The sequence below is a fragment of the Pinus tabuliformis genome, chromosome 4_2 (genome assembly GCF_031772625.1).
Source record: "Pinus tabuliformis cultivar Carrire ecotype Pingquan chromosome 4_2, CPIR1, whole genome shotgun sequence".
Taxonomy (NCBI): Eukaryota; Viridiplantae; Streptophyta; class Pinopsida; order Pinales; family Pinaceae; genus Pinus; species Pinus tabuliformis.
In genome coordinates this window covers 163,734,739-163,753,052 of record NC_142304.1, presented here as the reverse complement: position 1 = coordinate 163,753,052, position 18,314 = coordinate 163,734,739, and the positions used below count along the sequence as shown (strand labels likewise).

The 18,314-nt window shown below is 43.6% G+C and overlaps 1 protein-coding gene across 2 annotated transcripts in view; it reads left to right on the top strand.

The window, feature by feature from the left end:
• Nucleotides 1-18,314, top strand: part of LOC149168690 (uncharacterized) — a 342,439-nt gene that overhangs the window by 98,583 nt on the left and 225,542 nt on the right. The gene's annotated exons all lie outside the window — the stretch shown is intronic.

Here is an 18,314-nt window from a genome sequence, read left to right as displayed (position 1 = left end):
GACCAAGTTTCTTCAGCAAAATGTGGTTTCCAGGTGGCCATTTTTTTGTTTTTTTCTTGTTTTTGCTTGGGTTTCTATAACCCATTGATTTTCAATTATTTTCGAATGTATTTGATTGTGTTTTTTTTTCATTTTTGTTGCATAGAGTGGAGAGGGTTCATTTTGGTAAAAAATGCAAAAACTTGATTGTTAGATTTATATGTTTAATTTCTTTTTGTGCCTTAATTTTTTTGCATCATTTTTGCTTGGGTTTGAATGTGCATTTTTTTCCATTATTGTTGCATTGAGTTGAGGTTTTTTTTGTTGTTGTAAAAAATTCAATGTGTTGTATGTAAATTTTATTTTTATTTTTTTAACTTGCAATTTTTCTTGTGCCCTAGGCTCAACTTCAAACTTCATCTTACATTAAAACTCAAGAGTTCAACATAGTTACAAACATGCCAAGGAAATTGGACCCTCTGTGGAAATTTGGTGAACATGATGGAGGGTTTGATAGATCAAACTTGACTTGCAAGTTATGTGGGCATCATATGACAAGGGGGGTATACAGATTGAAGTATCACCTTGCACAAATCCCTGGACATGAGGTAGGGCCTTGCTCAAATACAAATCCGGAAGTCATCCGAAGAGCCCTCAGATCATTGGAAGAAATAGAGCAAAGCAAACTGTCCAAGTCAGCTCTAAAGAGTCAACTAGCAGGGAGTAGAGCGTTGGGAGGTGAACATGAGAGTGGCACTGGTTCTACTTTAGCATCAGTATCTACAACCAACCCTGTAGCTGCCTCATCATATTTTGTTCCTAGAACCACACCTGGTTCACAACCATCTATCTCTTCAATTATTAAAAAAAGGAGAAAGAAGAAGCTGACAAGTTGTTGGGCAAGTTTCTTTTTTGGAGTGACATTCCTTTCAGTGTTGGAAGGAACAATCCATTTTTCCAGCCTGCTGCTGATGCTATTGTAGTTGTTTCCTCAGTGTACAAAGTCCCTTCTTATGATGACTTTAGAGGGCGCATTCTTCAAAATGAAAAGGTTGACTGCACCAAGAGATTGGAGGAGTTTAGGGCATCATGGGCACACACAGGATGCACTGTTATGTCAGATGGTTGGACCGATCAAAAGGGTAGAAGCCTTATAAACTTCTTGGTTAATTGTCCCAAGGGGACAATGTTTATAAAATCTGTTAATGCATCTGCACATATCAAAGATGCACAATTATTATGTGATTTGCTGGAGTGTTTATTCTGGAGGTGGGTCCAGAACATGTTGTTCAAGTCATACCTGACAATGCTGCAAATTATGTTGCTGCTGGCAAGATGCTTATGGAGAGACATCCTATCTTATTTTGGACACCTTGTGCTGCATACTGCATTGATTTGATGTTGGAAGACATAGGAAAAATTCATTTTGTCAAAGCTATTGTCGATTCATCAAAATGCATTACAAAATTTATATATAATGATGCATCTGTGCTTTATTTGTTGAGAACATTCACCAACAACAAGGAGTTGGTGCACCCTGCCATTACACGGTTTGACCCTAGTTTCATCTCTTCAATCCCTCTTAAATTCTATGTGAGATGTGAAGAGAATGTTTCTTTCAGATGAGTGGCGTGCTTTGGCATTTAGTCGCAAACTAGAGGGAGAGGCCATATGCAGATTAGTTTCATACCAGGAAAGCTTCTGGGCGGGAGTGTAGGAGGTGTGCAGCATTACTGAACCTTTGGTAAAGGTTTTTCAATTAGTTGATGGTGACAAACCCACAATGGGCTACTTGTATGAGGTCATGGACAGGGCCAAAGAATCCATTTAGACCTACTATGATGATAAGGGAGATGAGGGGTTTTAGAAACAACTCCTCTTATGGGAAGTGATTAATGAACGATGGAACAATACACTCCATTGTCCCATTCATGTTGCAGGGATCTACTTGGACCCCGCATTTGCTTATTCCTGTGGGTTCTTATTTGATGCTGAGGTCATGGATGGATTCTTCACCTGTGTCAGAGGATGGTGCCATCTCCAGCAGAACATGCAGAAATCTCCAAGGAAATGGAGATATACAGGATGGTAGGTGGCACATTTAGCTTTGACATGGCTATGGTTGATAGGGAGAATAAAATGCCAATTATGTTTTAGTTTGTTTCAAATTTCATTGTCTCTTCAAGTTCATAACTTCATCCTTTGCTTCAACTTTCAATTTTCATTTTTTTTCTTATGTTTATCTTATTTGTAATTTTGTTGTAGATGCATGGTGGCAGAGTACCCAATCTACAAAGGCTTGCCATTCGAGTGCTCAACCAAACATGTAGATCCAAAGGATGCGAGCGCAACTGGAGTGTATTTGAAAAAATACACACTAAGAAGTGCAACAGGCTAAAACTTAAGATATTCCAAATTTCTAATTAATTTTTTGAATTCATTAAATAATAATTTTTATTTTAGGACCCTTGTATAGGTTGGAGTCCTAGCGACTTAATGACATGTGCTATGTCTACTACAATCTTCGATTGTGGGTGAGGCAACTTGAGAGGACACTTGATGTGGAGGCCATCTCCTTGGATGGGATTGACACCACTGCTGCATGGAGGGTTGAGGCCGAGAGGCCTCTCATGGAGTTTGCCGTTGATTGATTAGAGCAGGGCATAGTGGAGGGGGTAGAGGAGGAGGAGGAGGAGGAGGAGGAGGAGCAATAGGAGGAGAAGGAGGAGGAGGTGACACCACCTACCCAGGCTACCCCTGTCACCAGTAGAGGACGTGGTCTACCTCCTTTAGCTCTTAGTTCTTCAGCTTCTAGAGCATAGCAGAGTCCACTGCCAATTCCACCGCCATCTACATCTCGAGGGAAAGCTATTGCATTTTTTCGCGTGAGGGGCAGAGGAAATTAGTAGTATTAGTTATTTGGTTCATTTCATTGTATGTGACATTATGACTCATCATATGAGATACATTATTATATTTTTTGTTGATATTTTGAGGCTGAGTTGGGACTTAGGACTTACTATTCAAGACATGATTCACTGTTATGTGTGATGTAGCACTAAAAATGATATTGCACATCTTACATATTAATTCTTTTATCATATTTATGTGTCAATGCATTTATTTTATGTTGTAGATGCTTTAGATATTAAAAAAAGTGAAAAAAATGAACATTTTTGTATTTGCTATTTTTTTCTCGATTTTTACCGATTTTCCCGATTTTTCCCCTCGTCGATTTAATCTTGACCGCGATGTTCACAACATAGATCCATGCTATTTTAATTTTTTGCGCGCGCTCTGCTCTGCTGAGAGTTCCCGTCTAGGTCAGATCGCAGCCAGGACTGCCCGCCGCCATGTGTGCACCAGGGGGTGCGGAGCCCTCTCCCACCCCTCCATTATCAACAGCAGAGGCCTTCCGCAGCCTGCTATCGCAGAAGGGGAAAAACGACCACAGCCTGAAGTCCCGAAGTTCATTAAAAAGCTTGATGAAATTCCAGAAATTGCTTTGCCGGAAGATCAAATGATCAAAATCGCCCTTGCCTTGGCTGACAGAGGTTTAGTGGGGCAATTTATGGGTCGTTGGCCAACAGCAAAATCGACGGATGAATGGGTTCAACGAAACTGGAGGCCCCTGCTGCCCAATAACGTGATCTGTTATCCGGTCGGAAGAGGTTTTTTCATCTTCGAATTCACTACCAAGGAAGACCGAGATCTGGTGTTCAGAAACGGTCCATATTTCATGGGAAACCAAGGTCTCTTTCTGAACAAATGGACTCCCGATTTCGACCCTTCAGTCGATGTCCCAAAGGAGGTCCCGGTTTGGGTCCGGCTACCCAACCTACCAATTCACTGCTGGAGCTTCCAATCTCTGCAAAAGATAGGAAACGGACTGGGCAGATTCATCGACAAAGATGATAATAAGGGCCAATACACCTGCGCCAGAATCTGCGTGGAAGTTGACTTGAAAGCTGGTCTGTCGGAAGCCATTAAACTTACAGTTGGAGATTGGCATCACTTCCAGAAGCTGGACTACGAACAACTACCTTTTAAATGCAGAATCTGCCATGAGCACGACCACTTTCAAAGAAACTGCCCCAAAGCACCATCAGGAGACAAAGTGGAAGAAGAAGGATGGAAAGAAATAAAAAAGGGTAAGGTAGTCTCAAAGCTAAACGAGCAGAAGAAATCAGGACCAAGGGGAAATCTCCAGTCAAAAGACAAGACCAAACCAGTTCCAAATGAAGGCCCCTCCTCAGGGGAAAAGGTGGATGACTCAGAGAACCATGAAGAAACTGAAGATCAATCGAAGAAAGGGAAAGAAATCGAAGAAGAAACAAATGTATCCCTAACAGAGGCAGATCAAGGGGGAAACGCAGGCAACGACGAGCACATTAGTCCTGCATCTGACTCAGGGGAAGAATCAGAAGAAAGAGACTCCGAATCAGACAGCTCACAAATAACTCCTATCAAATCGACCAGGGGCTGGAAATCCAAGAAAAAACAAAGAGAGGAGAAAACTTATCTGGATGTTCTTCAAGGCTCCCAGAAAACTCTCAAAGGAATGATGAACACCAGATCAGGGCGCAAGCACAACAGGGCTCCAAAAGGAGCCACTCCTTCCCAACCTAGTAAATAATGAAATACGTCTCCTGGAATTGCAGAGGATTAGGTAGCAAGTTGAAAGAAGATGCCTTGAAAGACATTGTGAGGTTGCATTCGCCTGAAATCCTTCTCATCCAGGAGACAAAGCTGGAGGACACTCTCCTTCTCCACTCCAGCAAAACATTCTGGCGCAAAGGCCCTGGTAGAGCTGTCAGTGCTAGAGGCGCCTCTGGTGGGATTGCCTCCTTCTGGGACAGCGCCAAATATGACTTGATTCAAGAAGAAAGTTGCCAACACTGGATCTTCACTCAGCTCCTCCACAAAGACTCTGGTCAACAAGTAAGTATGTTCAACCTTTATGCTCCGATCTCTCCAACGGAGAAAAAAATTTGCTGGGACTCGCTTCAGTCTTTTCTATTATTGCACAATCCAGAAAACATCATTATTGCAGGGGATCTGAACGTTACTCTAGCCGCTGAAGAGAAAAAAGGTGGTTCTCCTGTAAGGGACACAGCTAGAGAATGGGTAGAAGATATAATAATTGGCTGGGATTTGGAGGATATCAAACCTTCAACTGGGAAATACACTTGGTCTAACAAAAGATTAGGTCCCAGCCATATAGCTGCTCGTTTTGACAGATTCCTCGTCCAAGCCTCCTTCCTTACTAGTGGTCTAATGGCCTCATCCAAAATTCTTCCTAACTACACCTCCGATCATAAACCCATCAGTCTCGAGCTTTCCATGGATGGTTTTATTGGCCCCATTCCATTTAGATTTAGCCCTTTGTGGATTCAGCAAGAGGGTTTCCATGAGGTGGTTTCTGAAGTTTGGAACCAACAAATCCAGGGATCACCTTTCTTTGTGTGGGAAGAAAAGTTGCGGGCTCTTAAGAGAAGGCTCAAGGAGTGGGCTAAAAATCTGAAAACTCCAGCTGCCAAGAGAAAAGAGTCTTTAGAAAACCTTGCTGCCCTCCAATCATCAATGGAGGATTCTGTTGTCACCCAAAGTATGCTCCAAAAAGAAGTTGAGTTGCAAAAAGCCCTCCATAAAGCTAGTAGGGACGAAGAGGAGTATTGGAGCCAAATTCCAGAAACTTATGGTTACAAGCCGGCGACAAAAACACTAGTTTTTTCCACAAGCAAGCCGAAGCTCGCAAGCAATTCAAAAATATATCAGAAATCCGCTCCCAAGATGCAGTAGTTAAAGATTTTGAAGGCATCAAGAGAGCAGCCTTCACCTTTTATAAAGAGCTCTATTCAGCGCCTGTTGACCCTCCTATAGATCCTCATGCCTATCCGTATAATCTAATCCCCCCCTGTGTTCAAGACTCTGTCAATACTATGCTGACTGCACCGATCTGCATGGATGAGCTCAAGAAAGCCTTGGATAGCATGGAACCGGATAAGGCGCCAGGGCCTGATGGGTTCACTGCTAGGTTCCTTCAGTGTTGCTGGTCAACTATCAATAAAGACTTTCTAAGAATGGTTAGGAAGTCCCAATCTTGCTCAAAGATAGGAGGCAGTACCAACTCAGCCTTCCTTGCATTGCTACCAAAAGAGAAAGGAGCTTCAGATTTTAGTAGATTCCGTCCCATTTCGCTGTGTAAAACTAGCTACAAACTGATTACCAAAATAATATCCATTCGACTCAAGAATATTCTGCCGGACATCATACCGGAGAATCAAGGAGGCTTCATCAAAGGGAGAAAGATACTGGATAATATTGTGCTGGTTCAAGAGGCGGTTCATTCAAGTGGCCAAAGAAAAGAAAAAGGAATGGTAATAAAACTCGATTTGGCAAATGCCTTTGACAGGGTGAGGCATGACTTTCTGTTCACTGTTATGACGAAAATGGGATTCTCAATAACCTTCATAAATTGGGTGAAAGCCTGCATTGCCTCTCCTTGGATTGCACCGTTGGTAAATGGCCGTTCTACTGAATTTTTTAATGCATCTAGGGGATTAAGACAAGGTTGCTCGTTGTCCCCTCTCCTCTATGCTATCCAAGCCTCAGTGCTTAGTTTCCAGCTAGAATTTTGTCAACAAGTCCAAACTCTGCCAGGCCTTAGAATGGTGCACAATGTTAAAGACATAAACCATGCCCAATTTGCCGATGATACTCTGCTCCTTGGAGGAGCGAGCATTAATTCGGCCAGATCTTTTAAGAAGGAATTGGACACTTATAAGGAGGCCTCCGGCAGCAAGATAAACTATTCAAAAAGCACAATCTATGGTTGGAACTGCTCGGTCAAAGATCTGGCTGACATTGCCAGGCTCCTGGAGATGAAAGTCTGTCAAACCTGGGAGTCCTTTAAATATCTTGGGATACCAATATTCAAGTCCACTCCTAAAGTCGCCCACTGGATGCCCCTCTTAGACAAACTTAAGCACAGAATTCAAGCCTGGGGAGCCTCCTGGCTGAACACTGCTGGGAAAATAATTCTTATAAAATCTGTTCTAATAAGCATGCCTCTGTTTCAGCACTCCATTCTTCTTGCTCCCAAAACCTTTCTCAGTAAAATGGATGGTATGCTGAGGAGATTCCTATGGGAAGGGGGGAAAAATAATGAAAGAAGACTTCATTTAGTTAATTGGGATACCATTAAGAGGCCAATCCTGGAAGGAGGTCTTCAAATGAGAGATTTGGCTGCACAAAATCTAGCTCTAGGCTCTAAAATCCTTTGGAATATATTGGCTGGGAAAATAAGCTGGAGCAAGAAAGTCCTGTGGAAGTAATATTTTCAAGGTCAGCGGTTGAGATGTTTGGATCATCCGCCAAAAACCACCGAAGGGTCCCCAATTTTCAAGCTATGTATAGCTGCTCTGGAGCATTTCAGTCCCAATCTATACTGGATCCCAGGAAATGGGAAAAAAATCAGAATTTGGGAAGACCAGATTCTAGGAGATCATCCATTGAACCATATAGAAGGCCTGGCAAATATTAAAAGTTGGCTTCAGTCCAACAATATGGAAACCCTTTGGGACATATCCACCTGGACGGAGGACTCTGGTAGACGGTGGGACAGCTGGAATCTGGGAGAGGTTCCACATCAATTGCAAACTGAAGCTTCGGTACTGTTAGACAATCTTCAAGGAAAATCTCCCATCTCAGCGACAACCAAGGACAAAAGAGGATGGGGCTCCCATTCTGGTTCTTTCTCGGTAGCTGAAGGTTACAAAAGTTTGATTGCTGTTCCTAATGTCCCTCCTGATCCAACGCAATGGAAGTTTATTTGGGCCTTCCCTTCGCTCCCAAAAGTAGACTTCTTCTGCTGGACGTTAGCCCACAACAGTATTCTCACAGGAGATAACCTGAGAAAACGTGGAATGGAAGGGCCAACCAGATGCCCCTTGTGTATGTCAGAGGAAGAAACAACTGATCACCTGTTATTGTTGTGCCCTTTTGCCAAAGCAGTTTGGAAGGGGGTCCTGAGATCAAGGGCTGACAAGGTGGAGCTGCCAAGAAATATGCCAAATCTGATTCACGAGTGGGGCAAGCTATCTTCGTTCTGCCTCAATAAAAAAAACCTGCTTAAGACTGCTTGGATGTGGATCCCTAAATTCACCTGCTGGAAGTTATGGTTGGAAAGGAACAATAGATTGTTCAGGGGTGAAACCTGCACTTCAAACAACGTTATCTCCAAAATTAAAGCCCTATTGGGAGAGACCTTGGATGCTTATCCGGCTTTAAGGAATGAAGTGATTCTGGACCGTGAGGAGGAACTTTGGCTGAAAGATATTGTTTCAAATAATCAAACCAATGCTATTTCTTCGGCCTCATGTCATGCTATGTGGGAAATTCGCCTGGAAGAACAGGAGTTTAAAAAGTGGCGTTTTGCTCTGGATGACCACTGTCTCTTCTTCGACGGGGCCTCTAAAGGCAACCCTGGGGCCGCGGGTGGGGGTGGAGTTCTTCTGAATCCTGATGGCTCTACTCTGCTCAGGTTTCATTGGGGTCTGGGAATCGAATCAAATAACAGAGCTGAGGCTCTGGCATTGTGGCAGGGGCTTTCTCTGGCTCTTAATCGGAACATTCATTCTCTAACGGTCTTCGGAGACTCCAGGCTTATCATTCAAGCGCTGAACTCACTGTCGAATCTGTCGCAGATCCATTTAGTCCACATTCTCAGGAAAATTAGATCCAGTCTGGCCAAGTTTCGGAAAATATCCTTCTATCATATTCTGAGGCATCTGAATTCACAAGCGGATCTGGAAGCCAATCTTGGCTCTGCCTGTAGCCAAAGAACTCTTTCAGTCAACAACGAAAAATCTCTCTGTATCATCCCTTAATCTTCTTAAGGCCTTCATGCTCAGAAAACCGGTTCACTCTATTGCACTGGGGAACTGAATCAGTACTAATATCAATGGGATCAGCATCAGGCTATTCCCAGGCGTCCTCCATTCCTTGATCAGCTGTTTCTGAATCAGTGTACCTTCATTCGCACCAGGATCCGTTGGCAGGCAATCAATACAGAAAAGATTGATGCTCTGGATGCTTAGTTGCACGGGAGTCCTCAATAGTTGCATATGCCAGGGTGTGAATATCTGAAGACAAGTAGACTTCAAGTACAGGTTCTAGGCACAGTGGGCTTTGCTGATGTATTAGCTCTAAATCGCATCCCCAAACAGATGCGCATAAATATTTATGCTTATATTTAGATCAACCAGAAGGCGGTTGGTATGTCATATGGCCATGGATTAGTGGAAGGAAGAGGAGCAGGCATAGGTCCTTAACGTTTGAACAGAGCAACACAATGAACAGAGTAAATGCTATTCCGACATTCTGGTTATATCTCCGACATCAAAAGGCGGTCCAATCAAAGTCTGCAGTTTCAAAGTACCTCCAATCATGGATTCAGAGCTACAAATCCTTCAATAGGCGGTTCAGTCATTTCCGCACCTGCAAAGCATCTCCAAGGACCTGCTGTTTCAAAGAGCGAAAACCTTTCTGTGTAATAAGAAAAACTGTGTGACAAGAAATAAGGTGTAATATCTAAATACTGTGTAACAAGTACGCGGCAGCTATTTTGCCGCCTTTCAAAACAAATAACCGTTAAAGTAAAAAAAAAAAAAACATAGATCCATGCTCAGAAGTGTCCATGATAAGAAAACTACAATACTCAATTACCAAATGACAAGCCACACCTTTAGGTTTGGGAAGCGCACCCTTAAACATACGATCATGGTTGAGGGACCACATGGATGGTTCAGGTGGCAGAGAAGCGGCACAACGAGCTAGTTGGTCGCTGCTAGATGAGGACCATCTTGGAGAAATTTTTTCTCCTAGGGATATCACCCACAAAATGGTGGGTAACAGGTCCGTTCCGAACAAAAACCTCTTTTGGTTTACAACAATTTGTTTCTAGCTATTCCGAAACTGCGCCCAAAGTTAGTGTGTTTTACAGGAAAAAATAAAGTTTTGTCATCATGTAAATAGTAAGTTCACCATGGATCTCGGGCTTGATTCATCAAAACTGAAACTTGGTACGTGAATCCATCTTGCGTGAGTTTTATTGTGACTAGAACCCCTTAGCGCCGCCTCAAAAAATGTATCTGCTCCTGTCACTGACAGATTGATTGTCAACGCTCGCTTGTCTTGGTGTCGGTTCCTTTGCTGACGTGTGAGCTGTCACCGCTTTGATCTTGACATTTAAAATTTAAATTTAAAATTGGCACTGATAATCCAACTATCGGCGCCTTTATTCCACAATTTTAAATTAACGTTGATAATCCAACTGTCAGCGCCTTTATTCCACAATTTTAAATTGGTGCTGATAATCCAACTGTCAGCACAGTTATTCCACAATTTTAAATTGGCGCTGATAATCCAACTGTCAACGCCTTTATTCAACATTTCCAAATTGGCGCTGACAATCCAACTGCCAGCACCTTACATTTTTTTTGAATAATTAAAATGTTGAACTTAATACTCTAAAGCTAAATTGAGATAACAGAGGCCTACCCCCTCCATCTAATATTCTGAGCTCTATTACCCACTCTATATATCCATGTCTCAAATCTGCCTTCATCTAGTGTGTGGTCACCATTTGTAGGGGATACGAGTTCATGCCCCTCAACAATACCAACTTCCCATCTCGTCCTGTGAGCTCCATCTCCAACTTCTGCTAGTCGGTGGTGACACGCTTAAGGGAGTATAGCCATTGAACACCAAGCACCACATTGGTGTCTGCAATGTTAACCACAAAAATGGTTTGTCATCGAATAGTTCTCCATCACCACTATCATCTCGAGGACGTATATAGTGCACTGCATGGTACGGTCTCCAGGCACCAAGACTGAGAAGCCCTCAAAAGCCTCTGTGCGTATGCCTCTCCTCTCCACCATTTAGGCATCCACAAAATTGTGGGTTGCCCCACTGTCTACTAGCACTGATACACACTAGCCCTATACCGCGCCTCGAATCCTCAGCGTGAGGTACTTCGACACTCCTCGAAGTGAAGCAATAACTCCTGCATGCAAGAAAGGGGCTCCTCCCAGTGGGGGAGGTGGATGTACTCCTCCTGTTACCTGTGGCTCACCCTCACCAGCATCTATCTCTTATTCTGCACCATCCTCCGACTCACTGTCAGAAAACACCTCTATGTAGTGGGCCTTGCCCTTGGTGCCCCTGTGTCCTGGTGCCCATGGCTCCTGGCATGTGAAGTAGAGCTTCCTCGTCCTAAGAGCTCTCCGTGTCTCATCGTCTCACTACCCACGTCTTGTGACTTCTCTGCTGTGGTTGGGGTTTGAGGTCTTTCCCCTTCTGTGGGAAAGCGGGTCGGGTAGGTACTGGTACTCCAGTCTTGGGGATTACCCCCTGCAAATGTTCCACCAAGACTCCAGGAAGGGGAGACGCAGGTGTGGGGAAACACATAGGGGGGACGTGTGGGAGTACCCTCAAATTTTAGGGAAATTTAGGGGGGACGTGTGGGAGTACCCTCAAATTTTAGGGAAATTTAGGGGGGACGTGTGGGATTACCCTCAAATTTTAGGGAAATTTAGGGGGGACGGGTAGACGTTGGGGTATATATATTTCTTTTCATATATATATAAAATTCAAATTCATATTAAAAAAATGAAAGCATAAATATATTAATTCTAACATAATTGAATTAAATAATGAAATACACTGATCCATATTCATCATTCATACTGGTACATACATCATTCATACTCGTCATTCATCCATACACCACAAGATTCAATAATGAAATACATTGATCCATATTCATCATTCATCATTATAAAATCTAACTAGTACTAAGCAAAATAGACTATAGTAGATACCCAATGTTATCAAAACCAAACCGGAAAACCCTCGGAACTGAGAATTAGTCAGAATCAGTAAAAAAACTGGACCAAAAAACTAGTCGACCAAAAATACATAAAATATTCAAATTTTAAAGAAAAAGATATATATTTATGTGCATCCGTATGAATCCAAACCATTTACACACAAATAAGCAAAAAAGTTCATTTATATAGAGCATGTAAGGGTGCACATAACCAAAATAGCACAAAGTGTAATCGATCGCTGAATCGAAAATACATTAACAAATAGGCTTTGTTACCACTCAAACCAGCAGGGGACCTAAAAGGGGTTCCTAAGAGGGCAACTGCTAGGTCAAGGGCAATGTTGGAGGTTTAGCCCACTGTCACCACAACTAAGGCTTCCTGCTCTTTACGGACTTTTACCAATGGGAGGAGCCCCGATAATGTAGGGATCATTTTGTAAAGTAGATGTCAATGGATAGGTGAGGAGTGACCCTGAAAACCCTTTCCCAAGGATGGAGTGAGGAATGGAACTTGCTTGCTCTTTAAGCAAGGGACTTGGTCCACTAGGGGTAAGGGGTGAGGATTGGAGGGTTGAGGGAGAAAGGATAGGCTTATAAAGGAGTTTCTCAATCCCTATAATCTTTGGAAACTTGGATTCCCAAATGGTCCTTGACAAATAGTCTTTATGGAGAAGTGGGACCACATGGGGCCAAGTGGACCTAGCCCAGGTTCGGGGATGGAATGCAACAACCAATGGTGTCCTTATCCTGGACAAGATGAGGGGAAAGGACCAAACAAGAATATTTACTTCAAAAGGTTGAATTGATCCTATTGAGGTCTAGCCTTGGGGATGCCTAGGCAAAATTCGATCCTAGAGCTAGGGCTTGGGATTCCTGGAGATTCCATTGTTAGAATTGTCTCAAATTTGGAGGAGAGTGAGGGGACCCACCAATGCCGTAGCCTGTAGGAGATCCAAGTTTTTCCTTGGGTCAATTCCCGGGAAATTGATGCCCTAGGTGACCTAATGGGGCTAGACTTGGGGAAAAAGGGAAAATAGTAAAAAGAAGGTTAAAATGATCACCCCTTTAAGGGACCAATGCCTAATTCACTTGGGGATATGTAGTCAATGATGATAATGAGTAAGAACTTGGTTTCTTGATCAAGGAGGCCTAGAAAGTCAAATTCATCTAATGTTGAGGGAAAGACAAGAAAAGTGACCTTCAAGCATTTATACTTAAAAGCAAATGATGCAAGCTTATCAAGACAAATAATCTCTAGGACATTTCATTCATATAACATTGGCCCTATGTTGCACGAAACTTCTAGGAACCCGACGTTTTAGGACGTACCCGTACCCGAAACTCCGAAACTCGAACATGATGTAATCATCTATGAGAGTTAATATAGACTTGGTTTTCCTTCTAAATTGTCATCTATGGGTCTTATTCCCTTTTTCTTGCAAAATAATGTGTCGTTCACATATTTATAAATTTGTTTTTATATATAAACATATATGACGTTTCGACTGACGTTTCCATTTTTGGGAGGTGATATTTCTAAAAGTACCCATTTCAGAAACTCCGAAATGTTTCAACGCTTCATGCAACTTAGCATTGGCCCATACATTAAACTAAAACATGCTCAATTCTACATTTCAATTATGCGACAACTAGCTCTAATTTTAGCAGCATGCAACAACAAGAATAATAACATCAAAATTCACTTACAACGTTGTAGAGTATATCCAACCAGCATTTCGTTCACAAGACAAAGCTCCAAGACAAGATAAATAGCCCAACTAGCTCACAAATGTAATTATAAGCCTCACAAGGGGCCAAATAATAATATGTGCATGTCGTAGGGCCCTCCAAAGGCTCAATAATATCTTGTAGTGCCATATTGAGGAATAAATTCCTCAGAATATTTGGGATAAGGGGGTGGCCCCTTGTTCTCCAAGTAATAGACCTGTGGTGCTCTCAGTGGGTCTTCTGAGGGCACATCAATGACCTCGTGGGTCTCCAAATGAATCGGAGATGCCTGTAGATTCTCTACAATGGTCCAAGTGGTGGAATGAAAACTGCCATGACATCGTACAAGTGCTGGGACACTTGCCAAGAGTGGGGGGCTATTGTGGGGGCCTGCTGGGCATAGTGTACCAAGCATATCACCATCAACCCAAAAGTGGATCGCTAGTAATCTTTGAACGTCCAAGAAGATCTGTGGAGTACTGTCTGCTGCTGTGGAGGCCCATGGCTCTCTGTGCAAACCCTACATGTGCCAATGTAGACCTATGGGGGTTAGGATCCCATATAGGGAAACCAAACCCAAATGGAAACCACATGCAATCCTGTATAAGATCCAATGCGTCCCCTAGGTTTCCAGTACAACCAGTCATTAAAATAATCGGGTAAGAGAGCTTACAAATCATGTATAACAAAGCGGACACTTCATAATAGCATGCCCTCCTGTAGTGGGCTCTGGCATGTGCACTGTTTCCAAACTCCAAAGGGGGTTAGCCAAGTACCTTATTAGGTGGTTTCAACCCTTAGAGGGGATATCATGTCCAAGGTACATCCCTGTAATGAGGGTGGCAAGTGACACATAAGTGAGATGGAATAGGGAATGAGAGGGGCAGTCCTGGGCCACATAGTGGGGCACAGGGGTAGCTAGATAAGGGGAAGCCTACAACTAGGTATAGGAGGGAGCAGTTGTGGTACATGAGGTGCCGCGACCTTGATTTTTACACCTTTCTCTATACGCCTTTTGCCTTTTATGAATTTTCTTTATTTAACTGCTCGGGGCTCAAAGGACAAGAGCATGATGTGTAAGATATAGCAATGATTACCTCCTTTAAGGCAGGGCAGTTCATTGCCCTCCAGGGGTTGAGACAATCATGGGTTCTTGAATAATAAAGGAGGCTCATCTAGGGCCTATGGAACTAGGGTGATGGCCATGGATTGGGGTAGAACTCATGTGTTGGCTTTTGCCTACGTGCTAATTATTTTTGTCCCGACCATCTTTTGCATTTTGTGGTACAATTTCCTGTTAAATGTGGCCAATTATGCTTTTTCTTATTTTTTTAGTTGCTTCAACCTTCGGGGCATCATTCTAGGCCTGACCCAAGGTGGGGGAAAGGGGATAGGGAGGCTAGCCCTATCTGGACCTAGAATGGGAATGTGGACCCAAGTAAGAGAAATTATGAATGGGGTTATAATGAGTGGGAAGGGAGTAATATATGCGGGTAAAGGAGCGGTACCATGCACCCAAAGTCGGGGTTTCCCAAGTAGTACCACCCTAGAACCAAATGGTCAATAAAGGATACCCCACGGGACTAAGATTCAAGGGTAACAACCAAAAGAGATCAAGGAGACAACAGTACAAACTAAGCCCACTCTTTCCACCAAATCCCCCCATCAATCCATACCCAGAAGTATCCATGATAAGTAAACCCAATACTCAATTATCAAATGACAAGACATAACTTTAGATTTGGGAGGCCCACCTTCAAACATGTGGTCAATACAGATGGGTGAGGGACCACATGGTTAGCTCAGGTGGCAGAGAAATGGCACAACGAGCTAGTAGGAGGCATCAAGGGGCTGCCGGTTGAGGCTCATCATGGAGAAAAAATTTCTCTCGGGGATATCACCCACAAAGTGGTGGGTAATAGGCTCTAGATGGCCTAGCGTCCAAAAAAATCATGCTACAACAAATACCTACATATCATCAAAACCATTACCTATATTGTGATCTTCATCATCAATATCACCCTCTAAGCATTAAAATAAGATAGAAAAATGTAGGATGTGAAGTCAAGATTTTATTTGAGTGATGGGTACATTCTTGGTAGGGTTATGATAAACGAGTTTGACAACCAATGCCACTAACATCAAGGTATATAGAGGGCTTCGTTCTCTTGATTAAATACTAGTTCCATGCCCTCATACATGACAAATACAATGGAAATGTTGCAAACCCCCCGATCTTGAAATCTGAAAAATTGTGAAGTCTGCTGGATTTTGAGTGAGATCTAAAATTCCACTTTCTCTATATGAAAACCGATGAGGTCAAAACCACTCTCAAACAATCATTTCATGGCAATGTTAAAAATTTAAGTAAAAGGATGAAAATGAAAGATAAAGAAGACAAACATTCTTGAAACTCAAAAGGGATACTTCTTGAAACATCCAGAGTCATTCTGGGCGCCCCCCTCAAAAGGGGTGCTTCTGAGCGTCTGCCTCAAAAGGGGTGCTTCTAACTGCACTCCCTCAGAAGGAGGTGCGCCTAGAAGCACCTGTTTTGGGGAGACACATCCCCTATGTTGGGGAATCATTTCCTACTGTGTCTCCTCACGTCTCCCCAAAAGGGGGACGTGTGGAAACGGTTTCCCAGGCGTCCCCTTGTCCCAAGTGTGGGAAGTGTGGGGTGCATGCACCCCACCTTGGGGGAGGTGTCCCCGTGGAACACTGCTCCCTGCAGATCTCTAGCCCAACTCATCACATCCTGTAGTGTGGTGGGTCTATTAGACCTCACGAGTCCATGCAAAGGCTTAGACAACCCCTCTACAAACATGAACACCCTTCTCGTCTCAGATAAATCTGGCACCATCATGGAGAATCTTAGAAACTCCTCTATGTACTGCTCTATGCTGCGTGTCTGTCTAAGCTGCATTAGCTCCCGGAAATGCACCTCGGGGTCTCTAATATCAAATCGCTCCAACACCCACCGAGTGAACTCATATGAAGTCACACCAACATGCCCCGAGGTGGTCAGCCCATGAAACCACCAACCATGCGCATCTCCCTCCAAATGCAGCATGGCCATCCTAATCGCCTCCACCTCTGACATCTGGTTAAGGTGGAAATAGGTATCAAGTTTCTCCACCCACGCCCTAGCTGTGCACTTAGAAGTGCCATCAAAAGTGGGCAAGTATACTCTACCAGCTGTATGCGGTAAATCAGAGTCCTGGGTGAATGAGCCACTCGTCCCTTTGCCCTCGTTTCCCTGCTTGAGCTGGCAAAAATATCTGAAACTTGAAAGTCAAAGCAGCTTGGAACTCCTCTCCCAGGGACTGGTACTCACGAAAGTAATCCCCCATAGGCATGTCTTTTGCATCCATGTGCTCCCCAACCCCTGCTGGTGCAAACTTAGGCATAGTGGATCTAGGGGGTGCATTATAAATGTGGTGGTGGCTCCCAGGGGTGGTACGCTCTGTGTGGTGTGAGGCCCCAGAACTTTCTCCCCCCATGAACTCCATGTGTCTCTCTCCAATGTGCTGCTGCCTCAGCTCCTCCTATATCTCCTTTTGCTCCTTTGCCAGATCATTTAGAGGCTTCAAGAGACTGTTAAATGCTGCATCATCCTTACTAACTTCCCCCATCTTTTCTGCCTCTTCTTCCCGCTCTGAGTCCTCAGAACCAGCTGTAGTCTGCAATACACTCTCTCTACTTCTGTACCTCTGCCTTCTGTAAGTGATGTTTTGCTTATCTCCTGGGGTCATAGGCACAAGGGATTTCCCCCACAGCTGGCCAGATCACCAACTCTAATACCACTGTAATATTCTAAGCAGAAAATTTACCGTGCAAACATAGCATACACAAGGGAAACAACCAAATTTTTGCTGCACATTTACATTTAATACCAAATGCCAAAAATTTTACCCAGAACAACAATTTCCTTTATATTATGTAAGGAAGAGAGTACAATGAGTATGAAAGTGGAACCTGTGCTTTCTACAGCAAGCTAGGCCGCACCCAGGTCTCAAAACTGTTGCCCAAACACTAAGAACTCAGCCCCACTTTAGCTTCTGTGCTTCCCTGGCAAATCTGGGTGCTGCTGCTGGACGAATTTGGCTGCACAGGCGACAATACTGCTCCAGAAGGGCTGAAACTTCAGCTTGTACCTTTTCTCATGCTGCTCCACCAAACCCAGAAAGGATTTGGACACCTGACTAGCCACCAGAAAACCCACCAAGAAGTGCGAATTGCCCAGTGACACCAGCTGTATGCACTGTTGAAGAATGGCTGCAAATGGCCCTCAATCCACTGTAAAATCCCAGCAAAAACTCCCTCCAATTAACCCTGGAAATTCCAGCTCTTCCCCAGCTCAGAACCACTAGTCCCAAGCTCCCAGGGATTTGCCCAAAATGTCTGCACATGCCCACGCAGGCCCTAGGCAGCAAGTGTTAACTCTGTTGATTTACCACTGATGCAAGCTCTGAAATCACTCCATTCCAACTGCAAATTGTGGGCAACAACTCCCCTCAAAAGCCCAACAAAAGATCTGACTTATCACAACTCCAAGAAGTGCGAATTCTGCTAGTGCGCCCAGTCTGCCCCAGAAAATCATCCAAAACACCTGCAATGCCTCCAAGAACAGCCCTCTAAAAAGCAAGAAAATCCCCCTAGGGATGGCACTCGTAGTCAACCGAAGGTAGGTTGAAATTTCTGCTTGGAGATA